The 14740-nt window shown below is 41.5% G+C and overlaps 1 long non-coding RNA gene across 2 annotated transcripts in view; it reads right to left on the bottom strand.

Annotated features, from left to right (window-relative positions):
- LOC138756141 (uncharacterized) overlaps positions 1-14483 on the bottom strand; it is a 28182-nt gene extending 13699 nt beyond the window's left edge. For both annotated transcript variants that reach the window (XR_011352795.1, XR_011352794.1), the window contains exons 1-2: positions 14307-14483; positions 9346-9443 (exon numbers count right to left, since the gene is read on the bottom strand). This is a non-coding gene — a long non-coding RNA (uncharacterized lncRNA). The remainder of the gene's footprint in view (positions 1-9345; positions 9444-14306) is intronic.
- Between the last annotated feature and the right edge of the window lie 257 nt (positions 14484-14740).

The raw sequence follows: 14740 nt of genomic DNA, 5'->3' as shown, positions 1-14740 counted from the left end.
CAGGCCACGATGATGGCTTGGAGCTTGTGGTCATAGATTCACACAGTTTCTTCTCAGAGGTGTCCCTCCCTCTGTCTGGATAACATAGCAATGTAGATCTATTTCCTCTTGCACATATCCTCGCATGGACCATGTGCCAGAATTGTGATTTCGAATTTGCACTTGAACTCCAGGCTTCAGGACTGATAGGCTTTTCACAGTCTTATCATAATCCTGTTCCTGTTTTACTTTCTCTTCCACTTTAGCCTGTTTGACCTTGTGTACTCCTTTAGGTGTCGACAGATTTTTATTCATTGGATGGTTGGTACGGATGTGTTCACCCACCAACAATTGGACAGGAGAATCTGCATGCCCAATAAACCCAAATATTCATTGGACAGTCATTCTTAGCTGCCAGCTATCCTTTCTGTGTAGTATCTTTGAGCTCTTTCATTGTTTCACTTGTCTTTGTTGCTTTCCTGATTTGCTCTGTTCCATCCTGGGATACTGGAAATAAAGTGATAATTGGTACAGCAGTGGGGCAAGGTTTAAACTAATTTGGCAGGGGTATGGGAACCAGAGTGATAGGGAAAAGGGTAGGGAAGATAAAATAATGGCCAGGAAAAGTAAAAAAGGAAAAGTAATGTTGGGAGGAGAAAGTAAAAAATCAGATGGTGCAATGAGTTTTCGGGTCAATGATAGTGTTAAGAAAATTACAAAGAAAAGTAGTGGGCAGAAAAATCAAAAGAAAAGGTTACAGAAGTCACTAGATATTAAAAGGACAAAGAGCATAAGGGCACTTTATCTGAATGCCCGCAGTATTAGAAATAAGGTTAGTGAACTTGAGGCGCAAATCGGTACCCATGCCAATGAGTTGGTAGCCATCACGGAAACATGGCTACAAGGTGACCCTAAATGGGAATTAAACTTTCAAGGGTATCAGGTGGTGCAAAGAGATAGACAGGATGGTAAGGGAGGTGGAGTTGCACTCTTAATCAAAGATGAGCTCCAGGCAGTAATGAGGGATGATATAAGATCTAAAAAGCATAATGTTGAGTTCATTTGGGTAGAGATAAAGAATAACAAAGGGAAAAAATTATTGGTGGGTGTTATCTATCGCCCACCAAATAACAATAGTTTATTGGCACAGGAAATAAATAGACAGATAAGTGAGGCATGTAATAATGATATGGCAGTAGTCATGGGGGACTTTAACTTCCACATAGATTGGGAAAATCAAGTTGGTCGTGGGAGTCTGGAAGAGGACTTCATAGAATGCATCCGCGATAGCTTTCTTGAGCAACATGTTAAGGAACCAACAAGAGAAAATGCTCTCCTGGATCTAGTGTTGTGCAATGAGATAGGTAGAGTAAATGATGTAATAGTCAGAGACCATCTGGGAAATAGCGATCATAGTATGATTGAATTTCTCATTCAGATTGAAGGGGAAATAGTTAGATCTAAAACTGATATATTATGCTTAAACAGGGGTGACTACTATAGGATGAGGGAGGAATTGGGCAGAGTGGACTGGGAGCACAGGTTAATTGATGAAACAGTTGAGGAACAGTGGAAGATTTTCAAAGAAATATTTTGTAATGGTCAACAAAAATATATTCCGGTCAGGAAAAAGGGCAGCAAGGGAGGGAAAAATCAACCGTGGTTAACAAAGGAAATAAAGGAGAGTATAAAATTGAAGGCGCAAGTGTACAAAGCTGCAAAGAGCAGTGGGAAACTGGAAGATTGGGATAACTTTAAGAGACAACAAGGGGTTACAAAGCGGGTAATAAGAAATGGGAAAAATGATTATGAAGGTAAATTGGTACAAAATATAAAAACCGAAAGCAAAAAATTTTATAAATATATAAAACGGAAGAGGGAGGCCAGAGTTTAACATAGGACCCTTGGAGGATAAGAAAGGAAAACTGGTAGCAAAAAATGAGGAAATGACCAAGGCATTAAACAAATATTTTGTGTCAGTCTTCACGGTGGAAGACACATCCAGCATGCCCAAGAGCAGAGTTAAGGATGTGAATGTTGGGGAGGGCCTTGATAAAATAGTTGTTACAAAGGAAGTAGTGATGGAGAAACTAATGGGACGAAAGCCAGACAAATCACCTGATCCTGATGATATGCATCCAAGGGTTCTGAAGGAAATGGCAGAAGTTATAGTCGATTAGCTTGACGTCTGTAGTTGAAAAAATGCTTGAAGCCGTCATTAAAGATGAAATAGTGAAACTTTTGGAACGTAAGGGTTCAATCAGGCAGACGCAGCATGGTTTTAGAAAGGGAAGATCTTGTTTGACAATCTTGTTAGGATTCTTTGAGGATATAATGGGTGCGGTGGATAGAGGGGAACAGGTTGATGTTGTATATTTGGATTTCCAGAAAGTGTTTGATAAGCTGCCACACAAGAGACCTATCAGTAACTTACAGGAAAGTGGAGTCCAGGGTAGTATATTGGCCTGGATTGAAAATTGGTTGTCTGACAGGAGGCAGAGAGTCGGGATAAATGGGGGTTTTTCAGGTTGGCAGAGAGTCGTAAGTGGGGTGCCGCAGGGGTCAGTGTTAGGCCCACAACTGTTCATCATTTACATTGATGACTTGGAGGAGGGGACAAAATGTGGTGTAGCCAAGTTTGCGGATGACACCAAATTGAGTGGAAGAGCAAATTGTAATGAGGATGTGGAGAGTCTGCAGAGGGATACAATTAAGCTGGATGAGTGGGCAAAGGTCTGGCAGATGGAGTACAGTGTTAGTAAGTATGAGGTTATCCACTTTGGCAAGAAAAATAAAAGAGCTGAATATTATTTAAAGGGTGAAAAACTACAGCATGCTGTTGTGCAGAGGGACTCTGGAGTGCTTGTGCATGAATCGCAAAAAGTTAGGTTGCAGGTGCAGCAGGTTATTAAGAAGGCAAATGGAATGTTGGCCTTCATCGCTAGAGGAATTGAATTCAGGAGTAGGGAGGTAATGTTGCAACTATATAAGGTACTGGTGAGACCGCACCTGGAGTACTGTGTCCAGTTCTGGTCTCCATATTTGAGGGAAGATATACTGGCTTTGGAGACGGTCCAGAGGAGGTTTACTAGGTTGATTCCTGGGATGAAGGGGTTGACTTATGATGAAAGATTAAATCTTCTAGGATTGTATTCACTCGAGTTCAGAAGAATGAGAGGAGATCTTATAGAAACATATAGGATTATGAAGGGTATGGATAGGATAGATGTAGGAAGGGTTTTTGAGCTGGCCGGGGAAACTAAAACGAGAGGACACAGTCTCAAGTTTCGGGGGAGTCGATTTAGGACAGAGATGAGGAAAAATAGTTTTTCCCCAGAGAGTAGTGAATGTTTGGAATTCTCTAACCAGGGAAGTGGTTGAGGCTGCCTCATTAAACATATTTAAAATTTGGTTAGATAATTTTTTACATGATAGAGGAATTAGGGGATAGGGGGAGAAGGCAGGTAGGTGGAGTTAGGTCATAAATTAGATCAGCCATGATCGTATTGAATGGCGGATCAGCCTCGATGGGCCATTTTTGGCCTACTCCTGTTCCTACTTCCTATGTTCCTATGTTCCTATCATGTCAACATAGGCCTGTATCTCCACATAAACCTCTTGGTCGTTCTTTTCTTTTTCATCAACTGCTCGAGACAGTGCATCAGCTGCAAACATATATTTTCCTGGTGTGTAGATCATTTACATATTATATTTCTGTAGCCTTATCAACATGCCCTGTTTTCTCATGGGACACTCATTCAGTGGTTAGGACACAATTGAGACCAATGGTTTATGATTTGTCTCCACATTAAGACCTTGTCCATAAAAGTATTGATGGAACCTTTTGCATGCACAAGAGCTGGCAAGAGACTCTTTATCTGTGCATAGTTGGGTTCTACTCTTGTTAAAGCCCTTGATGAATAGGCTACAGGTTGCCATGTGTCCTCATGCTGCTGCAGTAGAACTACTCCAAGGCCATGATGGGATGCATCCACCGAGATCCTGGTGTGACTATCTATATCATAAAATTTTAGTATAGGCTCTTCTGTTAGGACTTTTTTGAGTCCTGGAAGCACTCTTCCTGATTGTGCAATCAGATCCACTCATTTTTCTGGTTGAGCATCCTAATTGGTGCTGACACAGTTAATAGTAGAGGGATGAACTTAGCCAGGTAGTCAACATCCCCAAAAAAACATCTCCCTTCCCCTTTGTTTTGGGGCCTCACAATATTCTCAATGGCTGACGTCTTTCTTGGATCAGGCTTCACTCCCCGTTCAGATATGATATCACCTGTGAAGATCAGTGTCTTTATGCCAAACTCACATTTCTCTTTATTTAATTTCAGATTGTCATTCCATGCCATGTCAATTACTTGCCTTAGTCACATATCATGTTCATTCCTGATGGACCCCCATACAATGATGTCACCTATCATGGTCTTTCAAAGATCACGTGGAAGGTTTTATGATAGATTTCTGGTGCGGACAGGATCACACACTGTAGCCAAAGAAAGCGGTGTGTTCGTTGTGGAGTATTGAAAGTGCATAGTCTTGAACTTGCCTCATTGAGCTTCATCTGCCAAAACCCTGATGATGTATCAAACTTGCTAAACTACTTCGCACCTGCAAACCTGGACAGGATTTCCTCCCATGTCAGCATTTAAGTTGTTCTCTCTTGATGGCTTTATTGAGATTTATTTGGTCCAGACATATATGCAATGGTCCATTTTCTTTTGCATGTTGACCAGTAAGCTGACCTAATCTGTAGTCTCTTCAATTTTCTGGATGATTTTCATCCATTCCAATTGTGCTATTTCTTGTTTATGTTTGTCACTAAGAGGAAATGGAACTTTCCTGCATGTATGGACAACAGAAGCCTCCGTGTCATCGATGTGAATCTAAGCCCCTCAAAGACATCTGCAAACTCTTCCATGAGTTTTGTGTGCTCATCTTTGGTCTGTGAAGCCACTGTGAAAATTCTCTTCACCAGATCGAGCTCTTCACATGCACTCAGACCTAATATTGACTGTACTCTCTTTTCTACAATCAGTAGCTGTGACTTTAGATGTTGCCCTTTGTGTGAAGGACACCATACAGCCTCCTTTTACTGGAATGTTCTCTCCAGTGTAACCTGTAACTTTTAATTTTACTGGATAAATCTTGCTCTTTACAGTGAAGATCATGTAATCACCATAGATAACAGATTCACCTGGGCTGCAGTGTTGAGCTTAAATGGAATCACTGTTTCAATTGAATGATTCATTCATTTTACCAGCAGCAGTAGTCTGAAGTGACTCCATGAAAAATTCCTCCATTTCTTCATCCACTGTATGTACCTTTCCCTTGGTTGCCCCTGCTTTGCAGCACTTTACAAAATGATTCTTCTTCCCATGTTTATTGCAAGACTTTCCATAGGCAGGACACATCTTTAGAATATATCTGCTTCAACACCTGCAGAATTTGCTGTTTGAGCCTATCTCTGCTTTACTGTAGCTTTGAGAAACTCCTGGTGCTCTGCTTCTGTTTTCATTGCATGCATTGTTTTTCTCTATCTTGTGCACCTCCTTAGCTTGTGCTTGTGTGGTCTCTGTTGCCCTACACATGTTCACAGCCTTTTCCAGAGTTGTATCCTTATCACGCAACAGTCTTTCTCTGTCCATTATCTGGGATTCCGCAAGCTTTCTGTCCCTAATGAGTGAGTTTTTCAAATCTCCAAATTCACAGGACTTACTCAGTGTGTGAAACTTGGCTAAATATTATTCAAAGCTCATACCTTGTTTCTGGCCACAGGAGAAAAACCTGAACCTCTCGAACGTGACGTTTTTACTTGGAACAAAATACTCCTTGAATTTTGTCATCAGAGTGTCCAAAGTGAAAGCTGTCTCATCAATTTGAAAACTGTTCCCCATGTCCAAGGCATCTATATCCATCACTCATCAAAATCCCACACCATCCAGCACATGCTCTTCTCAGGAAAGAGGTAGAGGTGCCACAAGACTTGCAGCACCATGTTCAGGGACACTGATAGCCCTCCACCATTGAACTCTGCAATGACAAACTCAGTCCAAGGCTCTTTTAAGGACTCTTATTTGTGCACATTATTGGTTTTCTTTTTGTACACTATTTCACAGTCAGTTTGTTTACACTTATTATCTGTTTACAACTCTGTTTGCTTACATGTTTAAGCTGTGTACAGTTTTTTATGCACTACCAATTTGTGGTATTGTGATGGAATATTTGGAGATGTTTTTGGGAGATAAATTGGTAAGATTTAGAGTAAGTTACATACATATACTTTAAAACATCTTATTTGAAATACTGAAGAATTCACATTTAGTGACTTTACAGAAACTATGGAGAATCCTATGCACATTTCACAAGTAGGTGCTAATTGAAATGATGTCATGAAATTGATAGTTTATTGTCTTGGAAGAACAACTGGAGTCAGGTTGTCTGTTTTGGATGTTTTTGTTGGGCTTTTGACCTCTCTGCAAAGTGCTCAATCAGAGGTCACAGAGGTTATTGTTTACCTAAAACAACATATGAACCAGAAGACTATTGTTTGCTGGAGAAGGTCAGGGGTTTTGCAAGCGAGAGAGAAAAGGACATGTGGCTGGCAGTTTGAATCTCAGTAAGAGAGAGAGAGACACACAGTAAACTGTACAAGCCAGGAGAAGCTTGTTGGAACTGAAACAGAAGCTCCAGAGTGGTGGATGGCTGGAAATGCTGTCTGTCTGATGTTTCTCTTAGAATAAGTTAAGCAGAAAGGAACTTTGTGATAGCCTGAAAGAAAGAGGTTATCATCTGGAGAACCCTGATGAGGCAAGTTTCATCAGCAAAACATGGAGGTTCCTAATGATGGTACCTAAGTTATGGAAATCCTAAAACAACACATCTCTCTCTGCAAACCTACAAGAACCATCCTGAGCAGTAAACATTGACCTTTCGAGCACCAAAGCCTGGTGAACTTTATATATGTTAAATTATGTGCACAGTATAAGAATTGCCTGCAACCAATGAACTTGGAAGAATGAGAAGTGAGATTGAACTGTGAACTAAAGAACTTTTAAATTTTCTCACACATTACATACACATGTGCTTAGAATTAGAAGGGGGTTAAATTAGATTAGTTAAGTTAATAGAGATAAGTTAAAGTTTGATTCTGTTTTTATGTTTAAAGATAATTAAAAGCAACTTTTGTTTAAGTAACTACTTGTGGTAAATATCTATTGCTGCTAGGTTTTGGAGTCCTGTGGGCTCGTAACAGTATTTCTGCCAAACTCACAGGAAAAAAGAATCTCAGGGTTTTATGTGATGTTATGGATGTTCTTTGACAATAAATCTGAATAGAAATATAGATTCTTTCCATTTTTTCAGACACTCCTGCTCCACAGCCTCTAAATAAATGTTGAATCACTCTTTGAAGCATTTCAAATTATCAGTTCTATTGCAAGTAATCTGCATCTGTGTGGGATGACTCAACTTACCCATGATGGGAACTATTGTCTTTTTTTACTTACTCACACACTTCTGACACCATGTTATGTTTGTTCTTTGAAGAACAATTAAATGCTGCAATGACGGGAGGGAAGAGGGGAGAGTATTACTGGGGAATTCAAAAGACGTGGTTAGCATTAAGGTTAATGCATGCTGTTATAGCACCAGTGATCCAGACCAGAGTTTGAATCCCACTTTATTTGGAAGGAGTTTGTATGTTCTCATCATATCTGTGTGGGTTTCCTCCCACCATACAAAACATCATTTAAGTGTAACTGGGCAGCATGTGAGCGTGGACCAAAAGGGCCTGCTACCATCCTGTATGTCTAAATTTAAATAATCTGCTGAAGAACAGAACTATGAAGAAGCACATTCTTTGTCCATGGAGATTCTTAAACATTTCCTAGTAAAGGTTTATCAAGTTGTAAGACTATATCACTGCTGTCATTGACTCACTGGGACAAGGAAAAGATGGTAGAATAAGGGAACTATGGCTGACGAGACAGGTCAGTCAACTAGTCAAGAGGAAGAAGGAAACATCCATTAGATATAGGAAGCAAGAAACAGGAAGGGCTCATGAAAAGTATTTGGTAACCAGGAAGGAGCTTAAGAAAGGAATTAGGAGAGCTCAAAGGGGGCATGAGAAGGCTTTGGCATGTTGAATTAAGGAGTGACCCAAGGAGTTCCATGCATATGTGAAAAACTGAAGGATGATGAGAATGAAGGACACTAAAGGATAAAGGAGGTGACATGTGGCTGGAGGCAAGGATGTTGGAGAGGTCCTAAATGAATACTTTGTGTCAGTTTTCACAAGAGAAAAGGACCTTGATCACGGTGAGGTTAAAATTGAGTGCTGAACAATGTGGAGATTAAGTAAGGGAAACTGTTGGATCTTAAAAAGATTAAGATTGATAAGTCCTTGAGGCCAGATGTGATATACACAAGTCTGCTGTGGAAAATGAAAGAGATAGCTGGGACAGTAGCTATGACTTTTGAATACTCTTTGACCACAGAGGAGGTGCTTGAGGATTGGAGAATGGCAAATGGATTTCCCCTTGTTTTTTTTTTAAAGTAACAGGGAGGATCCTGGGAATGATAGATCAGTGAGTCTTTCATCAGTGGTGTGCAAACTTATGGAGAGGGAGATGGATTTCAATCTGGATAAGTGTGATGCATTTTGGAAGGACAAATCAGAAGACTGAATAGAGGGTTACTTAAGAGTGAGGAAGAACAGAGGGACCTTGGCATTTAAATCCATACAACCCTCAAGATTGACACACAGATTGATTGGATAGTTAAGGAGGCCTATGGGATGCTGGGCTTCATTAATAGGGACATTGTGTTCAGGAGTAAAGAGGTATTTTGAAACTCTACAAATCTCTGGTGAGACCACACTTAGAGTACTGTGTTCATTTCTCATCACCTCATTGTAGGAAGGAGTTGGAAGCTATAGAGAGGGTGCAGAGGAAATTTACCAGGATGTTACCTGGATTGGAAAATAAGTCTTATGAGGAAAGGTTAGCAGAGCTGGGACTTTTCTCTTTGGAGAATAGAAGAATGAGAGGAGACTTGATAGAGGTCTACAAGATTATGAGATGCAGAGATAGGGTGGACAGCCAACATCTGTTTTTCAGGGCAGGATCAGCAAACACCAGAGGACATATGTACAAAGTTAATGGAAGGAAGTTTATGGGAGACATCAGGGGCAAGTTTATTATTATTTTTTATTTACACATACAGTTGTGGGTGCCTGGAATGCCTTGCTGGGGAAGATGGCAGAGGATGAAACATTGGGGCATTTAAGAGACTCTTAGACAGACACATGGATGATAGAAAAATAGAGGGTTTCAGGTGGGGAGGGGTTTAGTACCTTTTTTGGAAGGAATATACGAGGAAGCACAACATCAAGAGCTGAAAGGCCGATACAGAGCTGAATTGTTCTCTTCTATTGTTCTATAGTGCAGGCACCTAAACATACAGAAGGTTAGAATGAGGATTAAAGTGACAGGAGATTAGGAATTCAGAGTTACATTGCAAATAGAATGGAGGTTTTCCACAAAGGTGTCACCCAATCTATCTCGTTTCCTTAAAGATAATGATGTGCATCATTTAATTTGATGCCCAGAGACAGCGTGTCAAAGTTGGCATTGGGTAAAGATTCCATAAATCCCAATTTTTTGAAGGTAGTTAAGCATGGGTTTTGCCTTGCCTTTCATAAACGATGTACTCCTTATTAGATGCATCTACTATTCTAAGAGCCATTTTTTTAAAAATGAAAACAATAGATCAAGCCATTTCAGAGTAATTTTTACATGAACTCTATAAAATTTCAGTATCTTCATTTTGTCACCCTTGGGTTAGCTGAACTTGTTACAAACGTTGTCCCATTGTTTTTTTTCTAAAGTCTTGAATAGCAATTGAACAACTGAAAAGTGGCAAAGCAGCAGGTATGGATGGAATCCCCCCCAGAGGTCTGGAAGGCTGGCGGCAAAACTCTGCATGCAAACTGCATGAGTTTTTCAAGCTCAAGGAAAGCTGCCTCAGGACCTTCGTGATCACCCTGTACAAAAACAAAGGCGAGAAATCAGACTGCTCAAACTACAGGGGAATCACGCTGCTCTCCATTGCAGACAAAATCTTTGCTAGGATTCTCCTAAATAGAATAATACCTAGTGTGGCCGAAAATGTTCTCCCAGAATCACAGTGCGGTTTTCGTGCAAACAGAGGAACTACTGACATGGTCTTTGCCCTCAGACAGCTCCAAGAAAAGTGCGGAGAACAAAACAAAGGACTCTACATCACCTTTTTTGACCTCACCAAAGCCTTCGACACCGTGAGTAGGAAAGGGCTTTGGCAAATACTAGAGCGCCTCGGATGCCCCCCAAAGTTCCTCAACATGGTTATCCAACTGCACGAAAACCAACAAGGTCGGGTCAGATACAGCAATGAGCTCTCTGAACCCTTCTCCATTAACAATGGCGTGAAGCTAGGCTGCGTTCTCGCACCAACCCTCTTTTCAATTTTCTTCAGCATGATGCTGAACCAAGCCATGAAAGACCTCGACAATGAAGACGCTGTTTACATCCGGTACCGCACAGATGGCAATCTCTTCAATCTGAGGCGCCTGCAAGCTCACACCAAGGCACAAGAGCAACTTGTCTGTGAACTACTCTTTGCAGACGATGGCGCTTTAGTTGCCCATTCAGAGCCAGCTCTTCAGCGCTTGACGTCCTGTTTTGTGGAAACTGCCAAAATGTTTGGCCTGGAAGTCAGCCTGAAGAAAACTGAGGTCCTCCATCAGCCAGCTCCCCACCATGACTACCAGCCCCCCTACATCTCCATCGGGCACACAAAACTCAAAACGGTCAGCCAGTTTACCTATCTCGGCTGCACCATTTCATCGGATGCAAGGATCAACAACGAGATAGACAACAGACTCACCAAGGCAAATAGTGCCTTTGGAAGACTACACAAAAGAGTCTGGAAAAACAACCAACTGAAAAACCTCACAAAGATTAGCATATGCAGAGCCGTTGTCATACCCACACTCTTGTTCGGCTCCGAATCATGGGTCCTCTACCGGCATCTCCTACGGCTCCTAGAATGCTTCCACCAGCATCGTCTCCGCTCCATCCTCAACATTCATTGGAGCAACTTCATCACCAACATCAAAGTACTAGAGATGGCAGAGGCCGACAGCATTGAATCCACGCTGCTGAAGATCCAACTGCGCTGGGTAGGTCACGTCTCCAGAATGGAGGACCATCGCCTTCCCAAGATCGTGTTATATGGTGAGCTCTCCACTGGCCACTGTGACAGAGGTGCACCAAAGAAGAGGTACAAGGACTGCCTAAAGAAATCTCTTGGTGCCTGCCACATTGACCACCATCAGTGGGCTGATATCGCCTCAAACCATGCATCTTGGCGCCTCACATTTCGGCGGGCAGCAACCTCCTTTGAAGAAGACCGCAGAGCCCACCTCACTGACAAAAGACAAAGGAGGAAAAACCCAACACCCAACCTCAACCAACCAATTTTCCCTTGCAACCGCTGCAACTGTGTCTGCCTGTCTCGCATCGGACAGGTCATCCACAAATGAGCCTGCAGCTGACGTGGACATTACCTCTCCATAAATCTTCGTCTGCGAAGCCAAGCCAAAGAAAAGAAGATATTGGGAATACTGTCCGCTCTGAATTTTACATCTTAGCTGTAATGATCTTAAAAGCTGCTATTAAGAAGATCGTCACATCCTTGGAAATAACCAATAGCAACTATATCCAGAAAACTGCATCACCATTATGAAAGGTACCAGATTTGATAGGATGTACATGTCATATTCTAGGTTACAGGCATTTAATTGTTTTTTTTTTTAAAAATCACTATTCATATTATTATCTATTATACCATGTGCTCTCTGTGTTATTATTAGTAATAAAGTGTGGCTTATCACTCGTTAAATATTTTCAATTTCACTCACAATTATGCACATAAATCACTGGCCATCAGTATGGAGTGTCAGAGTTTGAGTGACATTCTTGGCAACACCAAAAAAGGCACAATTCCATAAGTCTACCTAGTGATATAGTTACCAGTTACTTCAGGGTGCTCTCAGAAAACATAATTGGACTGTCCGCATGCACCAAACAAGCACATTGAAAAGTTACTGCATGATCTTCAATTTTATGCCTTTTAAATATAAAGATTTCCAACATCAAGCAAACATTTATTGCATCTGATAATCAAATGTTCAAAATGTTTAAAATATAGAAAAAGCACAAAAGTATACTTTTAATCAGCAGTTAACAATGGAGTACAAAAATATGCCAGGAAGGCATTCCAGCACCCACAACTGTCTTTTTTTTTAAAAAAGCATATCCCTGAAGTCTCCCCTAAACTTCTCTCCTTTAACTTTGTACATGTCCTCTGATGTTTTCTGATCCTGCCCTAGGAAACAGGTGCTTGCTGTCCACCCTCTCTCTCTGCATCTCATAATCTTGTAGACCTCTATCATCTCCTCTCACTCTCCAAAGTGAAAAGTCCCAGCTCTGCTAACCTTTCCTCATAAGACTTGTTTTCCAATCCAAGCAGGATCCTGGTAAATCTCCTCTGCACCCTCTCCATAGCTTCCACATCCTTCCTATAATGAGCTGATCAGAACTGAACACCATACTCTAAGTGTGGTCTCACCAGAGATTTGTAGAGTTGTCTACTCCTTAATTCAATGCCCCTATTAATGAAGCCCAGCATTCCATGGGTCTTCTTAACTATCCTATCAACCTATGTGGCAACCTTGAGGGTTGTATAGATTTAAATGCCAAGGTCCCTCTGTTCTTCCAAACCTAAGTGAACAACCAATATCCTTGTACTCAGCCTTCTGATTTGTCCTTCCAAAATGCCATATTTATCCAGATCAAAATCCATCTTCCACTTTTCTGCCCAACCCTGCATTCTGTCTATATCCTCTTGTAACATTCAACAACCTTCATGTCCATCCATGACTCCTCCAACCTTGGTGCCATCCACAAACTTACTGACCCATCCTTCTACCTCTTCATCCAGGTCACTTATAAAAGTCGCAAAGTGGAGAGGTCCCAGAACAGATACCTGTAGTACTCAATTAGTCTCCGATCTTCAGGTAGAATACTTTCCTTCCACTACTACTTGGCTTTCTTCCCTCAAAACAATATTTCTTCTACACAACCAAGGTTCCACTGATCTCATGCCTCATGACTTTCTGGTTGAGTCTCTCATGAGGGACCTTGTCAAATGCCTTGCTAAAATTCATATAGACCACATCTACTGCTCTACCCTCATCAATTTATTTTGTTTCCTCTTCAAAAAAAACAATGAGACTTATGAGGCACAACCTCCTCTTCACAAAGCCATGCTGAATATCCTTGAGTAGACTATACTCAAATGCTTATAAATTCTATCCTTAGGAATCCTCTCCATTATTTGCACACCACTGATGTAAGACTTGCTGGTCTATAATTCCCAGATTTTACCTTTTACCTTTTTTAAACAAGGGGACTACATTTTCCATTCTCAAAACTTCCAGCACATTCCCTGTGGCTTAAGAGGATTGAAAAATCATAGCTACTACCCCAGCTATCTCCTCTTTCACTTCCCACAGCAACCAGCGGGTATATAGTGTCCTGCCCCAAGTTCTTATTAATCTTGATGTTTCTATGAAGATTCAATACTGCCCGTTCAATTTGAACATCTGTGATCAAGGTCCTTTTCTCTTGTGAATAATGATGCAAAATATTCATTTAGGACCTCCCGAACCTCCTCTGCCTCCAGACACATGTTGCCTCCTTTATCTTTTAGCAGTCTCACCTTCATTCTTGTCATTCTTCTGTTCTTCACATATACATAGAATGCCTTAGGGTTCTCCTTAATTCTACATGCCAAGGCCTTCTCATGCCCCCTTCGAGCTCTTCTAAGTCCTTTCTTAACTTCCTTCCTGGCTACCATATACTTCTTATGAGCCCTTCCTGTTTCTTGCTTTCTATATCTAGTGTATGGTTCCTTCTTCCTCTTGATTAGCTGCCTCACTTGTTTCATCGGCCACAGTTCCCTTTTCCTACTATCTTTTCCTTTTTCCAATGGGATAAACTTATCTTGACCCTGCACAAATGGTCCCTAAACTTCCTCTACATTACTTTTGTGCTTTCACCCTTAAACATCTGTTTCCAATTTATTCTCTCGCTAGTCCCTGCCTCAACCCTTCAGAATTAGCCACCTTCCAGTTAAGAACTTTCCCAATTTGACTTTTTTTTTCCTTTTCCATAGCTATGTTGAAGCTAAGGGAGTTGTGGTCACTCTCACCTAAATGCTCCCCTACCAAGCGGTATGCCACATGACCAGATTGATTACCCCAAACCATATCCAATATGTCCTCTCCTCTCGTCAGCCAGTCCACATGTTGTGACAGGAATTCTTCTTGGACACACCTGACAAATTAAGCCCCTGTGACGGTGTGAGCAGTGGAAGAAACACAGCCACCACATTGAGGGACGTTAATGGCTATTTTTATTCAAATTCAGCACGCCCCTATAAGGGCAGCATGAGCTCAGTCACCTGGTGCATTGTGACATCATAATCACTGCCCAGGGTGGGCGCTGGAAGGGAAGCTGGAGTCAGAGAGAAGCCTCTGACAACGCCATTTCCCCATGGCTGCCCCGCCACGTGGCGATACAAGTGGGACCGGTTTACCATGAGGATGTGTGCCCCCATACCCCATCTATCCCTGTTGCAGTCAG

This window comes from Narcine bancroftii, chromosome 3 (genome assembly GCF_036971445.1).
Source record: "Narcine bancroftii isolate sNarBan1 chromosome 3, sNarBan1.hap1, whole genome shotgun sequence".
Taxonomy (NCBI): Eukaryota; Metazoa; Chordata; class Chondrichthyes; order Torpediniformes; family Narcinidae; genus Narcine; species Narcine bancroftii.
This window is presented reverse-complemented; position numbering and strand designations above follow the sequence as displayed.